Source organism: Varroa jacobsoni, unplaced genomic scaffold (genome assembly GCF_002532875.2).
Source record: "Varroa jacobsoni isolate VJ856 unplaced genomic scaffold, vjacob_1.0 scaffold_919, whole genome shotgun sequence".
Classification (NCBI taxonomy): domain Eukaryota; kingdom Metazoa; phylum Arthropoda; class Arachnida; order Mesostigmata; family Varroidae; genus Varroa; species Varroa jacobsoni.
Genome location: NW_019213821.1, coordinates 5,131 through 29,960, shown reverse-complemented (window position 1 = coordinate 29,960; position 24,830 = coordinate 5,131). Strand labels below are relative to the sequence as shown.

The 24,830-nt window shown below is 43.9% G+C and overlaps 1 long non-coding RNA gene across 1 annotated transcript; it reads right to left on the bottom strand.

Annotated features, from left to right (window-relative positions):
• Positions 1–16,402: 16,402 nt before the first annotated feature.
• Positions 16,403–24,472, bottom strand: LOC147752879 (uncharacterized). Its single transcript, XR_015312870.1, has 2 exons — positions 24,260–24,472; positions 16,403–18,444 (listed from the first exon to the last, which is right to left on the bottom strand). It is a non-coding gene; the product is annotated as an uncharacterized LOC147752879 (long non-coding RNA).
• Between the last annotated feature and the right edge of the window lie 358 nt (positions 24,473–24,830).

The window sequence follows — 24,830 nt, the reverse complement described above, 5'->3', positions numbered from 1 at the left end:
TATATAAGCTATTTTTTTGTAGAATGTTTCCCAATGTTCATGTATGTTCATGCATATATACATACATGGTATATATATATATATATATATATATATATATATACATATACACACCTGTGTACTATGTTTTCAATACTGCCTCCGTAAAAACAACACCGGCCGGAAATAACGGAACACAATCAGTAACAGAGTTACTTGTGTTGATCATTTTTTAAGTAGAGAGCGGACGAAGGCAAGAAGACTTTGACGCGACAATTGTGTCCAGTGGCGTCTGATAGGTCACAATCCAATAGGCCATAAATGAACAAATCGTATTTTTTGCAAGGTTCGCGTTAAACAAACAATATCGTGTACATTGCCGTGCGAACAGTGCCACAAAATGAAAGTGCTCGTGCGACTCCTTACTTAAAAAAATTATCTAGGTACCGTTTTTTGTATAAGTTTGGGTCACTATTTTCTTAGTTCTGTCTATTTTGTTCTGCTAAGTTACATAGTGGAAATGAGAGTATCAATTTAAAGCCATAAAAAATAAAGCCGAACATGATTCTAAGTTTTATGTTTATTTCTTTTTAGTTCAAAGATGTTTTGAGCGATTTGCTACACTTAGATATTAGTTACGTTTTCGTTTTTGGCAACATCGTCAGTGCTTCGTTTTCTTCCCATCAGTGCGACAAATCCGCTCTTCAAATCAAACTTCCAGTTTTCTATGTACGACAAGAGAACTTCCTGGACTTGACACACTTAACTGATCTAGAAAATTGTCTTTTCCATAACGTTAGCTCTAGCAACGTGTTGAGCTCATTTCACAGGATCTGCCGGTTAAAAAATTGTTCCTTACAAAAAACCTGCGACAACATTTGATACGAGCCCATCACCTATATATGTTTTTACCTCTATTCTAATCCCAGTCAACGAAAATTGCACCTATATTAAGTAAAACAAACTTACTAGTAGTACAACGATACAGTGGAGAATATGTACGCGACTGTGGACGATCCGAACGATGAAAAACCTCATCGTTATGATAAAGATATAGATACATTTGCTGCTGCTGCTGCTGCTGCTGCTGGTTACACACCGCGTGGAAGAATGAATTAATGATTATTTTCTAACAATGAAAAGAAACATTCACCATCCGACAAGTACGGGTTCCGTTGGAGGCCAAGTCATCCACTGGGCGCAGGGTCAGCCGTATTGGAGCAGAGGATGATTGCCGGACGTCTGCCTAAAGCTCCACCGAGAGAAGCAACCCGCTATACTATCGCCAGTGGGCGAACCACTCGTTGAGCGCGCGGATCATTTCAGCAGCGTCTGGTTGGCGCGCTAGCCACCTCGAAGCCACCTCGAGACCACCTCGAATGAATAGGCCACTCGGACCGCTAGCGATAAAGGCAAGAAGAACACGTGCTCGAAACACACGAGCGAATTATTGCAGCAAACCTAAAGTTATATGACAGTTTGCCTTACCCCATCGTCAGTTGTCTTATCTTGATTGATAAACCGTATATAAACCGAAAGAACAGCTGTGACAGAAACACACTCATTGGAGATAACAAACAACAAATAAACTGCTGAGCCGTATCGGTACAACAGGGAACTCGGGGATGTTTGGAGAACGGGATCAAACGAGTGGTATGGCTTAAAGGCAAGCTAACCATAGGCATCCTAGGTAGGGTTGAGTCAAGGAGCGACTGGGAAACTATCCCACAACTACTGAACAAGTCAAAACTAAATAAAAATCAAACATATACCTCGAAATGGCCGATCAAGGTTATAAATGACAGCCTGACCTATTGGCCAGCGCAGCCAGTGGTCACGGACGTCGGAGACTCGTGTATAAACAAAGATGTAGGCTTTTTGTACCAAATGTGTGAACGAGCGACAGACAACAACGCACAGGCGAAGACGAAGCGAGAATGAGGAAGTAAAAACAGATTGAGGGACGGAATGTCGAGAGAGCGTGACTGAGATCTGAGTGAATGAATCTGAGAGTTTGACTGAGTTGGACCAGTGTGTGGATTGACTGACTAAAAGTTAGAAAATGACAAGTGGAAAAAGGGAGTATATATATATATATATATATATATATATATATATATATATATATATATAAGAACAGAACATAGATGAAGGTCAAATCCGAATGTGAATGGAGAGAGATTAGAGAAACGAGTAATGCGGACAACGTGGCTGTTATTAGAACATGATTAGTATAATGGTAATACTGTTACAATAGTCAGCGATGTCGAGCGACGTGGTGGTTTCTGAAGCAGGCATCTACGCGGTTGCTGAAGTACTACGTAACGCGTTTCAACAAAGGGAACCTTCGAAAATCTAACTGACGACAAATTTCTTTTCTTGTTTCCAAACGTGCGGGCCTATTTCCTTCCATGAAATCAATCTGACGCGTAGGCTACACTCTTTAATCTAGCCTTTACAGCGGGCCATCTCTGTTACATGGCCGAGAGCCCTAATTAGATTCTATGAAACCATGACCGTGAAGATTAGCCGCTCGCCGTCGCTGTGCAAACAATGTGTGTGAGTTTTTACAAAAAGTCAGCAATCGAATTTGTCAAACAAAAAGACAGAAACGAAGAGTGAGTGAACGATATACAAAAAAAAAAATAGTGAAGATGAGTGCGAAGAAAGAAACAGAGTGGCATGTAGAGAACATCCGCCAGCCGGATGGACGACGACTACTGATCAACGAGAACTACAAACGACAATTGATGTAGCGTTGGCCGAAACAGGCTCTTAACGTTCGGATCTCGACGCTATCAAAAAAATAGGTAGAATTAAAAACGAGAAAGAAAAAGGACTCGTTGATAAAATGGTGACGTGTCCACTGCGAAACTCTTCGGTGCCGCGTTAGGTTATATTTCTAGGTAGATAGATAGATAGGTAAAAAGATAAATACAAGTAGATCAAAGAAAAAGATCCGAGGGGCTTGGCGGCACTCTCAACGTTAGGTAAAAAAAAAAAACAGAAGCCGAATGGAGGTACAGAAAATGACAAAAAAGAAGACGAGTCAGTAAATATACACAGAATATTAATAATAATAATAATAATAGACAGAGCAAGCGATGAAATAATAACATGAAAACTCTCTCGCAGAGAAAAGAAAGCGTTTGAGGAAGAAATAATAAATTACACCAGGGAGCATTACTTTCTCTCTAAGTCGTCAGTATACTCAACAATACAAAGCGAGAGAAAACATTACAACAAGAACTAGGTAGTCCACGTTGCTCGACGCTAGGTAGGATCCCAAAAAGTGTTCAGAGCGCTGTAAGAGTGGTCAATATTGGCGACTGCCATAGCAAAATAGAGTCGCGTTGCCAACCACTGCAAATTCTGCTCGCGGCGCTGTCCATAGCGTGGTAACTGATCAACCCGCAGATTTTACAGCATATGTGGACTGCGGTGATCGAAGTTACCAATAGCTGACACTCTCGACCCTTGCCACGGTCCGTATGCTGTAGTAGAGAAATGTGACCGATTATCCAGCGTACAGAGGAGGGGGGTGAAGAAACAGGATATACGAACCGGAGCTTTAAGAGACAACTATAGAATTTCATAACAACGGAGGAACAACGGCGAAAACTACGGGAGCGGATTAAGCGAGACAAACAAACATAAATAATCGAATGAATAAAGATAAAAACAATGACGGGTAATAATAATGATAACATAAAAAATAATAATGAGGTAATAATAGGAGAACATAGGAAGAGAGAGTGGTACCCAGATGTAATATTTGTGGTATTACGACGATGACGGTAACAGCAAAAGCAGTAAAAACGACAACATCAATTACCATAAGAAAAACAATAATATTAATACCTATAATGACTATTACGGTTCATTGATAATTGCCATAACATTACAGGAGAGAAAAAAAGAAGAATCAGTCCAAAATGGAGTACTCATGTGACTCAGCAAATAATCATGATAAAGCTATAAGCGGCCAAGGCAAAAGGAATCTCACAACAATCCTGAGATAGAAAGTTAGAAGGATGCTATAACATCAACAACTACAACAACAATAACAACAGCAACAAACAACAACGACAACAAACAAACAACAACGACAACAACAAACAAACAACAAGCTGTCGCTCAGATAGAACTGCAGCTGATAATAACAATAATGGCAGACGCGATACTAAGAACAATATACAAAGAAAGCTCACTCAACAAGAAGTTACTTGGCGTACACACTTCCCGCTATATATAAGTGTAATAAATAATAATAAGGTCTAAATAAATTCCACGTAACCTAAAAAATTTCGAGCTGCTTCCTGATTTACATCGAGTAGTTACTATTGTATCTCACCTCGTTCAGCAAAACTTGAAGGTCTATGACTTAGGTTAAGCCTTTCCGTAACTTATAAGTCAGACCAATGACTCCGTTGAACGGACTCGACTACGCAAGAGTACGCTTAAGGTAGTAAAATTTGAAACATCTATTAGTGTGATTAGATGAGGAAAACGCTAACGGAAAGTAACCTATATTCGAATTGATGGACTCAGGCTGATTACAGGATATAGTTCTTAGAATAGACTTTGCATACCTATATTTCCACATATGATACCCTTCCACGCTTAACATACATCTGTATAAAAGTCAAGTTATTCCTTGTTTAGCCCGCTTGTTTTAAAATATCTGTTAACTAATCGCGTGTTTTATGTATATATGCTTTTTATTTCATCACGGCTCTTCGTATTTACGTTAAATAAAAAGGGACTAGCAATTACTTTGGAGGCTATAACCGGTACGTTCTTGACAATGGACATTTTATCTACACACATATATATATATATATATATGAATGCCGTAGAATATGCCATTCAGTTTAAAAAAAAATTAGAACATAAACAAATTCTGGAAATTAATGGTGATAATGTTGAAAAACTGTATATTTGATCAGAAAATCTCATAAAGTTTACTCTGAATTTTATATCGCCTGATCCTTTGCGCAAACCGGCATCAGTGCTATAAACGCATCCAGTAACTTCATCCATCCAAATTTTCCTGCTAATATCAGTTAATGACTATGAAAATTAGATGGGCTTATTTAGAATGTAATAATAGTTTTACAGAAGGTGTTTGGTTCTGATTCTGAAACTGAAAAGTGAAGTTCTGAAATTGGTAACTTGAAGAAGGGCAGATCTGCTGGTGTGTTGTGAATTAGAATGGTAAACGATGCCTAATTGAATACGGTAATGTATTAGTTCGGCTAAAATGATTCCAACTGACTTGGAGAAAGTTGACCGCAACTTTCTGCGAATACTATAGTTAAAACAATAACTTGAGCGATGTTTTCGTTTTGCATATTTCAACTTCTTAATAGGTTTATTTTTCTGTGTTTGAATGTTAGAGGTTGCCTGCCAATTAAACCGATGACGCAATGAGCAAAGTGCGATGACTGGAATCCAAACTCTTAGAACTCATCTACATGCTAGTAGTTGTGCGTGTTAGTAGTGGTGAGTTGAAAAAATCCTATCGGCTACTAGCTAGTGCTTATTTCACTGGATGCGACTACTGGTGGTGTTTGTCCACCCTTTAGCAATGAGGTTTGGTGCTATATTTACCCAACCCTATTCGGCTACTAGTAGCTAGTAAGGCCGTGGCCTAGCCCAAGGCAGCCGGGGTGGCCTGCAGGCAGAATCGAGGCGGGCCTGGCGACCAACGCCTGTTTGCACCCTACGGCTACAGTCAGGCGGTTGCGCGCTAGCCCGCTCGGTCGGTCTGTCGGTGGTGCTGGTGTCACCAACCAGCCATCCCTCGAGCCCCCTGAGAATACGTTCCTCTTTCAGTCCCTCAGCCGTCGTCCCAGCCCAGCCCAACGATTGCAAGCATACTGGTAGCATCAGCAGCAGTCCCACAGTGCTCTGTACAGTCTCTGCCTTCGTCCTCCCATTTCTACCCCCCACCCCGGCTGCCTGCCCAATCCCTGCTTCTTTCCGAGCACTCGCTTCGTCGTCCCCTCCACTCTGCCGACAGCGGCCGCGAACCCCCCAACCAGCTTTGGTCTGCCATCGCTACCCGCCGCACCCTATGTGCCCTTCTTCCACAACGAACTCGATGGTCCCTCAGGCACCCCCGGTTGGTTCTGCCTACCCTGGTTGTCTTTACCCCGCAGCTCTATCCCCCGCCTTCCCATAGCACGAAGAAGACGAGATGGGAACGTGGATCAGAGGGAAGCTCTAGGGGGTGCTTTGCCGCCGGGTCGAGTCGGGCTGGCCAAAGGGACGGGATAGCATAGCTTGCTTCCTTTGGATGGTACGGGAAGGGGGACTAGAGGAAGAATCGGGAGGTGCAGCACAGGGCACTGCGTTTGCTTTGGTAAGGAATGGCGATGGTGTGGTAGTAGTGGTGGTAAGGGATAGAATAGGGGGTGGTTGGGGAGGTGATGGGCTACACCACTGCTGGCTGCTGGGGTGATGTGCAGGCAGCAAGCTCTGTGAGGAGGAGTAGTGGTGGTAGTAGGGACTGAGGAACTAAAGTAGGGCTGTGGGTTGGGGAGATTGGCAGACTCGCGCGCGCGCAAGCGAAAGACGACGAAGAGCGGCCGAGAGATGGAGGCCGAAGTGCGATGAGTTCACGAAGACAGCGGGACAACGGCAGAGAGACAGCGGGGGGAGAGATGGGGTGGGAGGGGGTGAAGAGAGGATGAGGTTAGATGGAGGGTAGTGTATGGTAGAAGGAGCAGCACTGTCGAGTCGAGCAGGAGGCCAGGCAGAGGCAGGCGGCACGGGGTTTCAAGACAGGGGTGAAGGCATTGGGGGTATAGATGGGCAGAATGAGAAAGGGGGTAGTGGCGGTGGCAATAGCAGCGGCGTTAAAGCCGGCACCGTCGGCTGCAGGCTCAGGAGATGGGAAACGAGAAAAAGGAAAGGGGACCAACCGACCGACCCAGTCGAGGGGAGAAAGCGGAGTGGGAAGTGGGATTCAGGAGGAGAGGCCGCCGCCGCGAACGGAAAGAGAGAATAAAGGCCGGTAAAGAGGGGTTTGAAGGAGAAGTTCGTGGTGGGATAGTGAGAGACGTGGGTTTGATGTGGGAGAAATGCTGCTGGTCTTTCTTTCTGTCGGCCGCCGGCAAAGGAGGGAAGCACAGACAGCCGAGTACAACAATCGAGGCAACGGGCACAGCAGCAGTTCGGAGGTTCAACCAAGAGAGGCAGAGGCAAAAGAAGCAGGAACAGGAGCAGGAGGAGGCTGAAGGCCCAACGACGACGGCGTCCGCTACCAAGAGCAGACAGCCAGCAGCCTCCGAAGGCTGCGGCTGTAGCAGAGCCTGCCTGCTTGCCTGCCAGGCTCTACTGTCTCTGCCTAGCTGTGCCTCGGCTTACTCCGTTTCGGCCTCTGCTTTGGCCTCAGAGAACCTAGTTTCAGCAGCCATACACTTCTCTGCAGCCTCTGCTCCCTCAGCCTTAACTTCCCTACTCAGTAGCTGGCTGGCAGGCCGGCAGGCAGGCGGGCCAGCGTGGGTAGCGGGAAGAAACGGGAATGACGCAGCAGCGAACGAGAAACGAGCTTGCCTGCCTGCGTGGCTGCCATGAAACAGGCGGAGGTAGTGAGCAGCAGGTAGTGAGAAGAACCAAGTGGGACCAGCGAACGTAGAGGAAAAGAGAAGAGGACCCACCCGAGAAAGAAACGGCCTGCGCCCTGGAAAGCTTCGAGCGAACGACCAAGTGAGAGCCCACGACCGACGACGAAGCTTCGTTCGTTCGTTCGATGCTCGCTCAGTTCGTTCGAGCCTTCAGAGCCGGCTGAGTTCGCGAACGGCATCGGGCCGACGGTAGCGGTAGCAGCGAGGACGACGACGACGAGCAGCTCGTTCCCTATGGCCCTCACAGATACAAGCACATATAGACACCGACCAGTGAACAGAGCGAGGTTCCGCCGCGTCGTTGGCAGCAGCAGAAGCAGGGAGACCGGCAGCAGACGAGCCATAGCAGGAAAACCAGGCAGGCAGACAGACGAGCACCCTCCCACCATTTCGACCACTGCTGCTGTTACTGCTACGACTACCCATCCAGCCACCCACCCACCAGTCAGGCCGAACCTACGCAAGCCCAAGAACCAAGCCGCCACTAACGCTTTGCTGCTGCTACCGGCTGCTAAACACCCATGGAGCTGCCATGGAGCCAGGCTCAGCTTTGGCGGTCCTGCCAGCCTGTCTGGCTGTTCTGCTAACCAACGGCGATGCGGAAGAAAAGAGGAAACAGGAGAAAACGACGCAGAAAACGAAGAAGTGGAAACGGAGCAGGAAGGCGAAGAAGGGAAAAAAGAAAAAGAAACGGAGACGAAGGCAAACGCGACCGAAGTGAAGGAAAAGAATATCCTTACCATTCCCCCCGCTACCCGTCCCCCTCGAAGAGAAACGCCTGGCCCTGTCTTGCCTTGTCTTCAACTGCCAACTGCCGACCCGAAGGAAGCTGCTAATGCTACTAGTGCTGTCCGCTAGCCACCCCAGACAGCGCTGGCATCTCCGCCGCCGCCATAGCGGCTCCTGTTCTACTAACACTGCTGCAACGATTACTATTTCTCCTATCGTTGCTACTTGCACTATTATTACTGCAGGCAATGCAGGCCCAGTAGTAGCAAAAACGAGGAAACAGCTGATTGTATATCGAAGAAGAGTTGGCTAGTTGGACGGATCGAACCAAAGCGAACTACTGGACAGAGAAGGAAAAAAGGACGGCCAACAACGTACTGACGACCCTTTGGACGGAGGCAAAAAGAAATGAGCCTGTCCCTGCTTAACCGACGAGAGAGCCGGCCAGTCAGGCAGCCGCCGACTGGGCGACGGGTTGGCACAGCTGAAACGAAGACGGTAGAGCAGAGGCGACTGTCACTATTTTCCTGTTTCAACTCTAGAATGGCTGACCATCGTTAGGGCGAGCATCAAAGAGCCCCAGAGTCTGGAAACTGCAGCTGCCACTCTCGTTACAGTTTGTTTTCCAAAGCCACTTCTAGTTCAGCAGGAGCATATGAGCAACCACTGACACCAAAAGCCGGTTTGAGCTGCTACAAGAACGACTACTACTAATGACTAACTGAAGTAGTTTTCGTAGGTGGCCAAGGTAGCAGAGCTAGTATTGCACACAGACCATGCAGATTATTCTGTACCCAGTAGGCAAGCACTATGGCAGTATCACACTGGTAGAAAGATTGGCAGTCAGCCAGACGCCCGCCCGGCACGTCCTGCTCAAACTGCTGTCGCTTTGAGCTGCGAGTTCGTCCTCCCCAAGCATATCGAACTGCAGCTGCAGCAGGAAGATCCTGATCCTGTTTCTCCCATGGCCCTCAAACCCCAGCTACTCGTCTTCGAAACCCTCACATCCCTATTCTTATCCCCATTATTTCTCCTTCTCCCCAACACATACAACTGTCAGGCATCCCTCTAGTGACGGCGGTGCTCGTGAAGGCGGAGCAGCTCCATTCCGGCGCGAAACAAGGAGCGAGCACCACAAGCAGCAGCAAACCAAGCTGACAGCAGGAGACGATTGAGCAGGATTGAGCCAGTGCTGCCACGAAGTACTAGTAGTAGTGGCGGTGCTAGTAGAACAGTAGAGCTAGAACTACCGCTGCCGCTAGAGAGTTGCCCCGAGCTGCCGAATCAGCTGACAGGGAAACCAGGTGGCAGAAGCAATAGCGGTAGCCGGAGTTGAGGTCGCTTGGTCGTCGTAAGGGGTCCACATGAGGGGCCACTCTATAGCCATTGGACATACAGGCATACAGATAGGCAGACAGAGAGAGTGAGAAGTGAAGGGGAAAGTGAAGGGGAAATAACAAGAAGCTGTAGAACCACTAAGAGGCGGCTTCGGCAGCAGAGTAAATCTAGGAAGTACAACGGAGCTACTCCTGCTATAGCACGTGAGGAGTCGATGCAAGCCAGAGTAAGACTCAAAAACAGGGAGAGCCCTGCAAGCGACATTGTGTCAGGGGAAGGATATAGGAAAAGGAGCGAAAATGAGGATGTATAAGAGAGCCATCGATGGGCCGTAGACAACGAGAGGTATACGCAGGAAAGCCGTTGAGAGCCAGGAATCGACTCCGTAGAATCGAGCCGAGGTTTAGAGGCAATGGCCAACTGTACTGAGCACTAGGACAGGCGGGCAGGAAGACTAGTCAGCAGTAGCTATGCTAGACTAGGCTTGTCGTGATCAGAGCAAAGCCAGCACCAGGAACAGAATCCGCCAGACTCCCTTCAATTCTATATCCCCCCCCCCCCCCATGTCTCTCCTTCGTTCTCTCTCTCGGTTGAGGGAAGACAAAAAGGTTCGCGGTGATGCTGCTGCTGCTGCTACTCGCAGTAATAGCGGAGATGACGCGTCGGCCGCGGCAGTGATACCGGCGCCAAGAGAAGCGCTAGTGAAAAGGTACAATATGACTATGGCCGTAGCGACGGTAGTGGCAATGGCAACAGCGGTGGCGAAGATGAGCGCACTTGAGTCGCGGACAGTCCCGCCGTGACTCACTCAGAAGCTGGTTGTTGTTGAGACTATGTTTCGCTTGTTCGATTGGTCTATTTCGCACACTTATTTCACTGCGGTGCTTCAGCAAGCAAGACACAAGGCGAGCCACGACAAAATGCAGCCAGCGTAGCACGTCTAAAGCCTGCCGGGCAGGATTACGCATACATATTTACGTACCATGTCGACGACAGCAACAACAACGGACTTTACCAAGGGCAGAGTAAAACCATTTCCGGGCTCTGTCGATGGAAAGAGGCCAAAAAACGCATTTAGTCACAAAGCCCTCAATTAATGGTGATGTGAAACAGAACCAAGGCGCGGATCGGTCTACCATTCACGTCCAGATACACATGAGGGTTAACTTTTACGTATGGTTACCTACGTTCATACCACTACCATCTTTTTACCATATTTCAATTACGTAAGGACGAGGTTAGAGAGCACATCAGTCATGTAAAGAAGTTAAGCTATATTCAGATGCTTAAAGTTATTTTCAACTCCGAAACAACCATGCGGATGAGCAAACTTGCTATGTAAGACTGTCGGCATCGTCGAAGCTTCATAATTACGATTTACAGATTACTGGCCAGTCATCATATTTAGACAGCCACCATATGAATAATACTGATTTTCGGAAAATAATCAGCAATAGACCCCTGAAAAAAACAACCTGAAAAGTCCTGAAAGGCACTCTATTGTATTTAAGGGCAGCTTGCCAAACTCCGGCACACCTGATAAGATCTCAATACGCCATTAGATAAATAACTGAGTTTCCTCTGAAAAGCTACAGCTTCGCGCTGGTGTCATATATTGACTCTATAGGAAACAGATTTCAACCTCACCTACGAGGAGCAACTTAGTGAAGTGGAGAACCTACTTCACTTTTACTTTTTTCCATAGCAACGTCCTTGACTAACTGGCTAAAAATGGATGCTTTGAGTTTTACGTAGGATACTACTTCCGTCAGGCATTGCTTCAAACGATACAGCCTCTTCTAATACATAACGAGCTGTGTTCATACCTGATTTGAAACCAAGATCATCACACGTAATCTTACGGTAGTTGGCAAATAGAATACCATCACAAGGACTTGACGATCCAGTTGACACGCTACCGTATGTCACGCGGCATTTCGTCGCAGTCTCCATCTAATATCCCATTGATCTCGTTCAAAGCCTAATGATTTCGGCAGCATACGATGCAATCAATAGTTGGCCAGCAATCCTGAACTAGCCTGACACTTATTCATCATAGAATTTTTCAGCCGAAAACCGACCATGGTAAACTAATAACAGAAGATTTATGCAATAACTTTATACATATGCAATACTGGGCAGATGTTATAAACGCAATTTCTTGGTGCAAAATATTTTTAAATGTCGAAATTGGATGACAACGAACAAAACGTTAAATACTAAACCCTAATTAAGTATTATACCAGCAGTGTACATAAAAACGCTATCTTGCAGAAGCCGTTACGGTCATCTGCTCTATACTTAAGGCTAATAGACATAAGCGGAAAACTTCGCCGAAAATATAGTAGAGTACACTATTGTACAGAACGTCTCGATGTAATTACTAAACAGCCAGAGTACCATAAGATATATCGATAAATATACGACAGTCACCGCATCGGTGTCAGATGGAAGCAAAGTACGCCGACAAATCGAAACTATTTTATAGGCGCTGACTGTGCCAGAAGCCTTCTTATGTATATTTGATGGAATAACTAAATAAACAATCAACAAGTATATTGTAATGTCAAGGTCCTTACGAGGATTTTCTTGTTCCTCCTCTCACGCGCATACGGATATGACACAGGTGCCTACAAGATCAGATTGGGCCTTAGCAGCAGCTTAACTATTCTCCACAGCAAGATCGCATCTTTTATGCAGGCCTAGCATTGAATTTCATAATTTCCTATTGATGGGCATTATACCCGAATGACTAAATTATGCATTAAACTACTTCCTGGTACAGATCAGACAGGGTGGTGGGTACAATTTTATGTTTAGGCCATCCGTTCAGTCTATGTAGACCCCAAAAAGAAGAAACGAGCACTATAAAATCTTTTGTACAGACGACCATGACATTTACTCCACATCCAACTAAATGATGATACAGTCAGCAGGGCTAATGCTAGTCCCTTATTCATTACGTCAACAGCACGTAACAAGAACCAAGTTTAGAAATCTATTTAATACACCATAGGAAGCGAATTCTATCCCTGCCTTTTCCCTTACGGCATGTTATAGCTTTAAGCATGTCTAGGATTAAATACAGCAAAAGGACTAGTACAAATATGTTTTTGTTTTCAGCTTTCCCTTGTGATGCACGAATGGGTTTCGCCTAAAAATTAGACTATCTATGACCCCTTTAAATTATGAGGTATACCACTTAGATACATGTTTTACTTTAACTGATGTTCGTCATAATGCAACACCATTTCGATGAAACGATAATGGAGTACTGCAACGACATTCCTACTGTTGCTGTTCTGATTGCTGCTGCGCGAGATGTCACCATTCACGAGGAGGTCTCGCCTTGCACCCGGCCCAATATGTGTTTTGCTGTTTGCAGGCATCGATGCGCCTGTCTCCCAGCCCGCCTGGCCTCCAGTTTGGTCGCCGCGGCCCTCCTGGGTCTTTGCTTGCACCGCACACCCCGGTTGTGCGCGGACGGCGAAGGCGGAGGCCAGTTGTAGAGAGTGGCCTCCGTTCCTCGAAGTCCCTCCATGGCGGCTTTAGGGCATCGATCGAACGAACGAATGGCCGACCGACCGGCCGACCAGAGCTGAGATGCGAGATCGCGCAATAGGGAAATGTAGAGTAGGGGCAAAGGGGGACAGAATGGGGCTACTTTCGCTGGCAAGGGCAAACGAGGGGTAGGCGTGCTGGGTCACCAGTCGGATAGCAACGAGGGCAAAGAGGGACTCTATCGCTGGGTTGCCCGTAGCTCGCTTAAAGTTCGCTGGCCGCTTGCCGTCGTCCAGCAGAAGGCCATTTCTGCTATGTGCACGCTAGCTGAGCTCACTGGAGCACCGATCGGTCGTCGCTGTAGCCATTCATTCGTGGGAAGCAGGAGCAGTAGCCGCAGTGGACGCCATTGCAGAGACAGACAGCCATTCAAGCAGTTAGCCAGCCGGCACCATGACAATGACGACGACTACGACCGTGGTCCAACAATAGAGTATAGCCACCGTCACCAGTGAGCAAGCGGCCTCCTCTATGCATGACGATGCTACTAACTGCAATAGAAGTTGACGATGACCAAAACAAGGATACAACCATCAGCACCAATTACCTATAGGTGCTCGCTGGCTTGACGAGCGATAGGCGGGACAACATAAAACACCTGTTGATTGGATGCTAGAGGCATATTCCTAAATAGTGGTAAAGGTAATGACTCAAGTAGTATGATATGCTTCGAAAAAACTATCGTTGACCGGCAGCAGCATAACCGAAATGCGAACAATTGTGAGGCGCCCCTTAGAGAGACTGGCCCCTATACGATACGACTTAGAGATCTTTAGCATAAAGACTTGGGCAAGCTTCAAGAACAAACTTTTCCCAAACGATTTCCTCTAAAGCAGACCAGCTGACTAAACCTTTACTTTTCTTCTGTCGCATTAGAAATAAAGAAAAGAGGTTTAAATAGTTCGCGCATCCAATCAGTCGTTACAAGACAAAACACAACCGCATCTTAACTTCAAAGCCACCAAAATGTCAAGAGGCCGGTTGGGTTCTTAGGAGAGAACTGGGCCACCAATTCCGCCGATTTCGTTACCGCAACTTGCGTAATTCACTTTATGCGAGCTTACATCCTGAAGTGGCTTGACGTTCTGATAGTAGGAGCGCAAAGGAAAGAACGAAGGGGTGCTGCCGTTGTCTGCGACGGGGCCGCAATCGTGAGAGATAACAAACCGAAGCCCGTCGAAATCTCCGCCTCGCTTCCTATCGACAGCGTCCACCAGCAACATGCGATTTGCAATGCGGTGCCCCATCCGTAAGCAAAAGACTAACAGTCTGTGTCAGAAAGTGCGCCCTTCATTGCGACAGGAACAAGTGTGGTTGCTCAGTTGGAAATCTGGACGCATTATGCCACTGCTAGTCTTATCGACGATATCGGCATCTTGTGGCAGAGAGGACTTCGTCTATACGGACACAGTTTTCAAGGATGTAGCCTGGCTGACTAGTGGAACAGCTTCCACAGAAAAGTAGAAGGATGTGCGGCATTTAGCCTGCAGGCCACGAAAGGATATTCAACAGTTGAAACATGGTTGAGCTGTAATGAATCAAGAAGAACAATGTCAGAGTACTGCCGTAATATATATATATGCGCGCTGCCTTATACTGTTGGAAGTTAGATCTCTGACGTTTAACTTCGTTCATGCTTGCAGCGAGATCATGTCCTACGCGCTCTACTATACACAGTTTGAATCTTTAGCTGTTGTTGTGCGGCTCCACCAGTCAAATTGTATAAAAATCTATAACGTAATAGCGACAGTCTTAGTTCTTTCGGGTGACGCACACTAAAGCCAGATGGTGTTCGTGACGAATCTGCTAATAAATTGTTTCACAGACAAAAAGCTATTCGGCTTGTATCGTTGGCAAACGGTTATCATTTACATAAAAGCAAACAAATAATCTGATTCTAGCATAACTTCAGTAATTATTGAGTTCTAATTTTCTAGAGCTTATGCCAATCATGTAGCAACTAACAAAATAAGTTAACATGTTATTACACCATGCAGGACACCGGACTCGTAGTGTAGTCCTTTATAATAGGATAAGCCGCCTCCTGCTACCTGCACGAATATGTAAGGTTAACATTTTTGTTGTGTTCGGGATCGCCTTACAAATAGCCGTCAGTAGCTTCATTATAATGCTATTTATGACGTACCTGCACGTGCCTTCAGCGACAGCATTTTCCTAGGAACATATTGATGTTGAAATAAGGAACTCCGCTGTTACTGCGGAACTCGGGTCTGTTTGACTATAACCTTCGAGGGTGCGTTAAGTTAAGGGACAACTATATTATTATAGATCAGCTCTGCTCAGTTTTTCGATACGGCTTAGGCCAAACGTCTCGCATTAGTCTTTCTCTGAGGAATACGTTTCCTGGTGAAATGTTCATTGCACCGATTGATCTCCTACTAAGTACATGTGACAAATGAGCTTCAGTTGACTATGCAGATAGTAAAAGGTCATATATTTCCTTAATCTAAAACTAAACAAACTTTGAGAGGTTTTTACAACGTACGACGTCCAAATTAGGATAAATCTCGGCGAACGAGAATGCACTGACCCGTCATTTTTGCTACTTGATAGATTAAAACCTTTATTTTATAGAACAATATGGCAAACTCGTCACGCACTGTTTAATTCAAACGAAAATGGGCCAGAATCTAATCATTTCGCGCTAGACAAGCCCACTACAGAAGAAGGAAAAGCTTCTTTCTTCGTTCCACAATCGGCAACGTTCACACGGCTTCGGAATATCTTAGCGAACACTTCGAGAGAACAAACTAGAAGACTCTCGTTAACCTTTAGATTTGAAGGGCTCAAAAATCAGTTTCAGATATACACAGATTTTTCAACGATTTTGCCGTTTTGGATTCTTGCATATGTTAGAACTTTTGTTCTGCTATCGGCCCGAAATTTAATTCCGCGCCAATTGTTGTATATGGCGTATTCGAACGATATCCTAACTAATTTATACCTCTCAATGTCCTAATTACTATTGAAGGATTATTCCCGGACGCAAAAATGTTTACTTTAAACATTTCTAGTCGATGATTAAAATCCTGAATTGAAGCTCTAACGACAACAAATGGTAGTTATATCAAATAAGCACGACTGTTAAAAAATAAAACTTTTAATACATGCAAAAAAAATTCGTAGGTAAAATTCGAAAATGACCGCGTAAGAGAAGGCTTTATTTCGAATGCTGTACCCTGTAACTTACAGAAGACAATGTGTATCACTTACTCTGAACCTCGACCGACACGTTGCAAGCTGTTGCAGTAAGTCGTTTAGTAACAGGTCTAACAATAATGTCGAAAGACTTCCCCCGTCAAAGTAAAGTTGATCAAAAAAAGAGTAGCTCCCTAGATAAACGGATCTGGAAGTGAAGATAAAGCGTATTGTTCTCCAACAGAACTACTCGGTCGTTGAAATAGAGCACTTAAAAAATAGTCATTAGCAGAATTTGCCGATTTCGTATCTTGTAGCGCTTAGGATTTCAACACGTTTCACACATGCAATGTGTAAAGAAGGTCATTGGACAGAGTCTATATCACAGTCTGCAGACACATCAGTAGCGCGTGCAGGGCGCAGTTCGAAGATCGAGTTCGTTAGCTAAACAATCTTGATTATAATCGTTGTGTTAGGATGAATAATCTCGGTGCTGGGGTATTTGTCTAATATAGAAGATGAGAAGATAAATATGAGGGTGGGTTTTAGTTACCAACATAATGCTGAGTTGAAATCATTACCCGCGCGCGAACGAGGGTTGCCAGTAACACAGAACACATTACAGCCTACTATTCGTCCAGCATATGGAAGGCAAGTATTTATATCAATTGGTATACTGGGCTAGGGAAAGCACGCGTCTAAATGGTAGCAGTTTTCGAGAGGAGTCCATTGGGAGGCACAGGACACGTTAGGTAGGACAGAGGAATGCGAAGTTCAGCTTTAAGGTGTGCTATTGAGTACTGATTATGTTGAATAATCATTTATTTTGAGCTAACAATGTGATACCATTTATTGCTCAGTTCTGATATACAAAATATGCTATCGTGTGGTCCGATTATATCCAATTGGGCTTTTCTTTTAATGTCGTTTTGCATTAGTATCGCGTTTTTCCTCTAGTTAAAAATACAAACAAACAGGTCTGTGTCTCAATTGCCGTTCACTATAGCCAAATGAAATAATGTTTAGACAGGTAAAGTAACATTATTAGTATCATGCTAACCGTACGTGACACAAGCTACATTTGTGTAGAACTACATTCAGCCTAGATACAGTGTAGGCTATGCTGATACAGTAAAACGAATGGAGAGCTCATCTCCGATTGCGAAAGTACACAAACTTCCAAATGGCAGTCAAATTCGGGCAAAATCTTTACCTGTAAATCGTTACCGTTGTAATTGAGCGAGGCGAACGAAAAAAAAAGACTGAACAGGTCCCGTTCGCTATGCTAAAAAACTGTAATCTTATATTTTTGCATTTTTCAAGCCTCTCGAATATCACCCTAATGCGGAATGGGTAGTCTCTATACAGCAGCATCTTACTGGTAGATGTCTTGAATTGCCCTGTTCTAGATATAACGCGGCCTACATATAGCGTATTCAATAGGAGTTATTATAGAACGAGGAAAGCGACGATGATCCCGTCTAGATTTGATTATGTAATATGTTCAGGGTTCTTCAAAATGATCGTCCTGCAGCTGGTCACTTTCGAGAAATTTAGGTTGCCTCTTGTACAAGGTAAGCTTGCGTCTACTGGCTACACGGACCAGTTTTAGGTTGCTGTGTGAAAACAGCGCCAACGGTATCAGCAACCCTAAACACAATACGAACAGTCTATGATTTACTTGAATGGCAAACGTATAAATCCTCGTATAAACTGTTTTACGTATTTTTTAACAATATGCAAAGCATAATAAATATCATACAAGGATTCTAGTTGTATAAATTTATATTTAATATGCGTGTATTTAGTCAAGCCACATATGATTACTCAGATCAGCTCGTATAGGCACCATATACCATGGCCTTCAGGTGTTTTTGGCCTCTGCGACCTCACTGCTATTTCACAACGTCCTGGTGATATTGCTGCTTTCTGTCATCCAGTAGGTGAAATTATCCTTTATACCATTGCAGACACAGATGATCGGCCTGCGCCCGCTGCTGTTGAGGTCGATTATCTTTAGATTTTCTCAACGTAAAGACAATGCCTGAAGAAACGACCATGCAAAAGCAGAATAGTTAGTTACCCACTTTCTTGTTACATCACCCTTTTCGAGTCTACTAGCCATAAAAATGTAACTTCTTATAGTAATTCGCCACTTAAACTTATATTGAATCTAACTAGTAAACATAGTTATAGGCCATGACGTTTAATGTACGATTATAGCTCGTATGTTAGTGACAAAATTATTTTCAACCTTCATTTTAGGTTTCACTTGCCTTCAGAGGTTTTTGGGAAAAAGAAAATCACTTCAATTGGCCTCCAATGCATTTTCAAACAGTAATGTTCATTCAACTGATTTTTGAGAGCAATTCCAGATTATTTATCTATATATATATATATATATATATAAATCACAATAATCTTCTCCTTAAACTGAGTGCTTTAAATATTATAGAAGCGCATATATCCAAATAAAAAGCCTCATTTAGGATTTGAGACAATGTCACAGCAAAGAGGTTGCTCAAAGAAGCTTTTAACGATTGGCGCCACGCTTGTTCTTCTTTTGAAAATCAACATATTGCTATCAATATGAGATCTAATTCTGGGTTTTTTTCTTTCACCGTTGAGCACATATTGTCGGTCTATCTTTCGCAAAAGGCTTAAGCGCCTTCATAGGGATTATACCTACAACCCCACATGGCATGTAAGATTGCGCTCTTTGAGATAACCTAAGGACCAAATCAACCACAGGTCTGATGGACAAGGCCAACCAAGCTAAACGCCAACGGAAGAAAAAACGAGATGCAAAAAGCCAATTGACATAGATTGTGTTCTTGTAGTTAACAGTTCTAGCCATTTAGCTACTTATCCAGAGGCTATTCCTCGTCTACTTTGCCCCATTTCTAGAACGTTATTTCCCGCGGATTCCTAAATAACTATTCCATGTCTGTGTTCTACTTATGACGCCTTAAATCACAACCTCCTGTAGAGCAACGTTACAGAGTTTAAATATCAGGTGAAGAATATTGATTCGTTTTGTGCCCGGTCAATTTAATGTTCCTAGAAAATACAGCAAATATTCTGTAGTACTACATTACTTGTATTAGTGTAGCCTGAGGGAAGTAAGTGAAGCTTTGATGAATGCTCAAATTAAATAACGACTTGTACAAATGGAAGTTAGTCATTATGACTTTGAGTATATATTATTGATAACGTAGTGAATAGTAAACATTGTCAGGGCCTCGGTTGAAAGGACAAGAAGCGGCCATGGTGGATTTAGTTATTCGCGTCCAAGAACATCAAAGTAAAGTATGCGTGTTCTAACAACAATGCTTCTAATCATTATAACTTACTTCAATAAGAAGGCAATTATCACATGCTCTGAGCAAATCCACCATATACCATCCATCTTGAATAAGCGATACCTATCCAATTGATAAACTGGTAACCATATCATCTACATGAAGTTTTGAATATCTTAAACGCATCTCTACTTCTAACACATTTAGAATTGGTGGCTTTCGTCCATTATGAGGGTATCGCTGTCCACTTCCGTAGAGTAGGGCACCGCTGTCAGTATGCACGCTACCGCAGGTTGAAAAACCCGTCTAGTTACTGAGGGCGTAACTTCATCTTGGTGGCAAGCTTGACAATGAAGACTCTTTAGTACAAGCCACCTGATTAAGGTCGTTCTCGAATTTGAACTCACCGTTAAAAAACGACGCTTTTTTAAATGACACGACTCATAGGTCACGAAAGAAATTCAAAACAGAAGAATACATATTTGGTGTAAACTCCCTTACTCGTCTCGAAGCTACTTCTAGAAAACTAGATGTCCAGAAAATATTAGGTAGGCATTTTAACAATATGAATAAATATAACTAAATTGAAAATCTGGAAGCGCTCCGAGCCGCGGATGAAAGTGGCAAGCTCTCACGATTACATGCGCATGATCTCAGAGATTTTAAGATAATGGAACGAAATCAGAATTAGGACAACGGGGTTCTATTACCTCCTGTGCAAGCAATATAAGAAGCGAGACTGCATTATATTTAGCCTTTTAAAAATTGTCCAACTGTTTTCTAAAGGCATATCTAATAAGAATAAAGAAAAAAATTCATCTACAACGCAATTAGAAAAAGGCAGAACATAGTTTCTACTTGTTGAGAAATCGTAAATTTACTTTGCTTCATGTTTACTTTAGCCATTCAAATGAAAATGTCGGTACAAAAATAGTGTTTTATCGGTTTTCGGGTGTCGTACAGCACCTGTTAGTCCTCAGTATCTCCGTAACCGCTGTTTATCAAGGTCCGAGAAGATTTTAGCAGTTGGGATTATGCCAATATCTATTGGAGTACAAGAGTCACGCGTGGCAGTATTATCAAAGCTATTTTCGAGGACCGTTCTTAAACCATCCATTAGTTTATACGAAGACGAAGATTTGATAGCACCAGGATTGCTTTTGTTTGATATGTAAGTGTAAACTTTCCATAACAGTACATTATAGGCGTTCCATCTACGATTATTATCCAAAACCTAAATAACAGTGATAGGAATAGGTAATTCTGAATCGTGCAGGTAACGAGTTACGGCGCATCCTACTGAAGGCCCGCTTGCTGCGTAAGAACCGCAACGCTATGAAAATGCAAAGACGACAACTGCACGAATCTTTTGCAAGGTCATTGCATCGAATCAAGGAGGTACTTGCGTCATTTATTACAATGTTGGCACAATCCAAATATGAAATCAAACCCAATAATTTTACACAACATTGAACTTTTTGAAGTCAGATAAAATAGAAGTTTTTTTTTACTTTTCAATAAGTACTCCTCATATCTCCTGTTCGCAAAAGGCAAGAGTCGAACTTCGAGTCACGTTCCCTCAAGCTCTCAAGTCGTATGCTCAATCTAACCTCAAAGGAATCTGAACTCTCAAATTGTCAACGTGCAATGACAAGAACCTTTCAGATATTCTAGAGAATGTTTTGCCCCAAGGTCTGATTTTGCAAGATGGACATTCTATGGTGTCACAGCAAGATCACAGATGCCATACATATTTACCGGACTCTATCAAAAATTAAACAACATATAGAACAGAATATATTAGGATTATCGATAGGTTCAATCGCGATGATTCGTCATCATCGCCGTTACTCTCCTGGTGTAGGTATATACAAAGCTTAGTAGCCCTCCAAGATCTACGTCTGATGTCCTCCTTCAACGGAAGTTTTACCAGAACAGCTTTTTTCCACGTTCAGGCTCTATACTTGACCTACTTTGAAACCCACACTGATCTGATTGGTAATAACTGTTTCGAGTTATTGTACTTGAAATAACTACATTTATCAATACATTTTGTATATGTTCGATAATGGACATCAGCATCTTCAGCACATGCAAATGTTTTAGCTATTTTACGCAAACGTTTTCCTATTTCGTCGCTGCAATCACGAGCTAACAAATGCTACCAACAAACATATTAGAAATGAAGGCCTACGATATGCGCGACATGATGAAGTGCTCGTTTTTTACCCCACGTTTTAGCATAACCTGCCTTTGCTCCAAACACATATATCGTTACATATAGATGCGCCTATAATAGTGCACTTTCAAGCAATGCAGCCGTACATGACATATGCGAGCAGTGTATATCGCCTGTGCAGCGTCCTACGTCGGCGACGGTTGATTCGTCCTTGCGAATTATTATTATTACTTCTATTAAGACAAGCAGGATTGTCTACGGGGTGACGCGCACACTATGAAAGCAGCACACGAGAGTAGCGAGGCAGTAGGATCCACCAGCAGCAGTCGCTAGTTGGGCTAAGGTGGTTGGAGGGAATAGGTACGACGGTGGACAGACTCCTGAATCGATCGTTACTCGGCTACCTCTAGACCCTCCTCCCCCGATTGGCCCGGATGCTGCTACAGCCCTAGCGTCCGCTGCCTCAGCCCAGATTTCCTTGGTAGCTGGCCTCAAACTGCTCAATTAACTGCTCTCCATGGATCCGTATCCCTATGCCTGTGCACCCTTTGAGTCTAGAAAAAAATAGGTATACTTGCAGATACGTGCATGTTTAGGTGTATGTTGCTACGAGTTTATCTGCGAGTTGTAACCAGCAGCGGCGACTCTGTCTGTCAACTAAAAGCGTTCTCGTACGTGCGTACCTCCGGCCGGCCGTTTACAGGCTCGAAAGCTAGCAGCACAACGAGCTGACGGCCTTTTTGTGGTGGCAAATACACAATGCAGCCGGCGCTCGACATACAATAGAGACCCAGCTGCCAACACGGCCAACGTGCTCGAACCCACCTACTCGTATTCTACGTGCAAACGTCGACAATGTAGGGGGTAAGAGCGAGGGATTCAGAGGCAAGTATTGAGAGAAAAAGATTCTATTCTACTACGGTACCCGTCGTAACTGGCTGTTTGTCATGATCGTGAGCGAATTGACCAACTGTGGTTTCTTTTACTCGCGTAACGATAATTAGATGAATAGGCCGCGCCTAGTGGCACTTGTTGCGTGTTAATGAAAATATCTTACGATAGTCCTTGACGGTAATTGTAACCGAGTTGAATGAAGGGAAAATGCGGGAGCATGAAAGAATACGGCTTATTAAGTAGAGATGATATTTTTAAGTTTAGTAGGAAGTTTTCATCGATAGATAGAATAAAAATAACACTAATCGAAAAAGCCAAAATATGTGAACTGGAAGACAGCTCTTTTATACATATATACAAGGATGCTCTTATATATGTATAAGTGCAACGATGGAAAATTATATGCGATAAAAATGATGGATAAAGTGAACTTTAAAGATAAACTGCGGTGAGATATTACTAAGTAGCGAGATGTGTATGACGTCAAGGTTGACCTAGGTTTGCCATAGTCTTTGATGATCTAAACAGCCATACAATGCCGGTATAAAATGAGAGATCTTACGGAACGTCTAAATCCGTATTGAAATTTAGCCTATCCCACTAAGGCTTACTAATAAAATATACGTATGGTCAGTCGGTAACGTGCTAAATATAGAATTCGTTAATGGTACATTGTTTTATTCAGCTTGAGCACGAGAAATTAATCCCCTTTACTCAGCACAATTCTACGTTATCGCACCCAACTCTTGTATCAGACGCAGCTAAGATAGTGAACAATTCGAGATCGAAGGCGCGTTCGAAAGTCATATCAAGTCACAGTGGTACCTTACGCGTTTATTTATGGACGTGTGCATTAGCAAAGGGCCCAGTTGGCACCTTTGTAGGACATATCCGCGCCTCATCTTAAGCAGGAAACATTTCTCCGTTCTAAGCGCAGCCTAGCATCTGCAACTAGCATTGATGACCATATCGGACATTCATAAGTCATCACTACCTGCATTCGATGTAGGTCAAGGTTAACGTTAGATGTTTGGAAGTGCGTACAAAGCAATATCTTCGCAAAGAGAGAATCTTTCGAGGACCACGTTAACGTGTTCACTTATATCCACGGATATCAAACAGTCCAAAATTCGCACATTGAACTTTTTTGTAACATAATTCAAAAACTGAAATAATGGACAACTTTAGTTGGCCATATTTGTTGCGTCATATGCTCCGCCTTCTTTGGTGGTCTTTTGAATAGCAAACATTGACCTTTTTATAAGGACTGGAGCATCAGGTGCCAATATATAGTTATAGCCATGTATCCAATGATTCTGCTCCGTCGATATTCGGTTCGTTACATGTCTGAACCTCGTGTTGAAATGTACCCCGGTCCCTCCAAATGCTAAAGGGGCCGTCGTTGACAAGAGACGTGCACAGAAGACCTTATCGATCACCGCAACCCTTTCAATACAATATTATATTATAGACGCTGATCCTACCTAATGGAATGCTTTCAGTTTCACGTTCGTGACGTTATCAGACGATTGATGGCTGACCTCCAGTACGAGACAGATGCGTCCATTGAAAAATTCGCTTCTTTATGTCCCGCAAGTGAACATATTTACACTGAAAGATTGCGGGGATCACCTTGTAACGAATGCTATGGAGCCGTAACACGCGAACCTCCCACGTGTCACTTCGGCATTGTTGGCCTATGACGCTATCCCCCGCCTTATTCGACGGATAAATACACTCAGAAAAATTTAAAAAAACTCTAAGCCCGCAAAGCAATAACGACACATGTCGACTTTCCACGTGTGTTTAGTATGAAACAACATTTGTGAAGTCGAGCGAGAAGGGGGAGTCGAACTTTCTTTCTTGAGACATGCGAACTTCCTGATTCAGAGCCCACACCGTTAACTACTCAGAGAACAGAAATAGTGCAGCATCTCAGATCTCATATGGTTACACTACCGCTTCTGTAGTAAGGATCCAAAGCTAAGACATTTTCGCTGTTTGCAACATACGGATACCCAAAAGGTGCTTTGATAACCCGCTTTTTACCCAGCT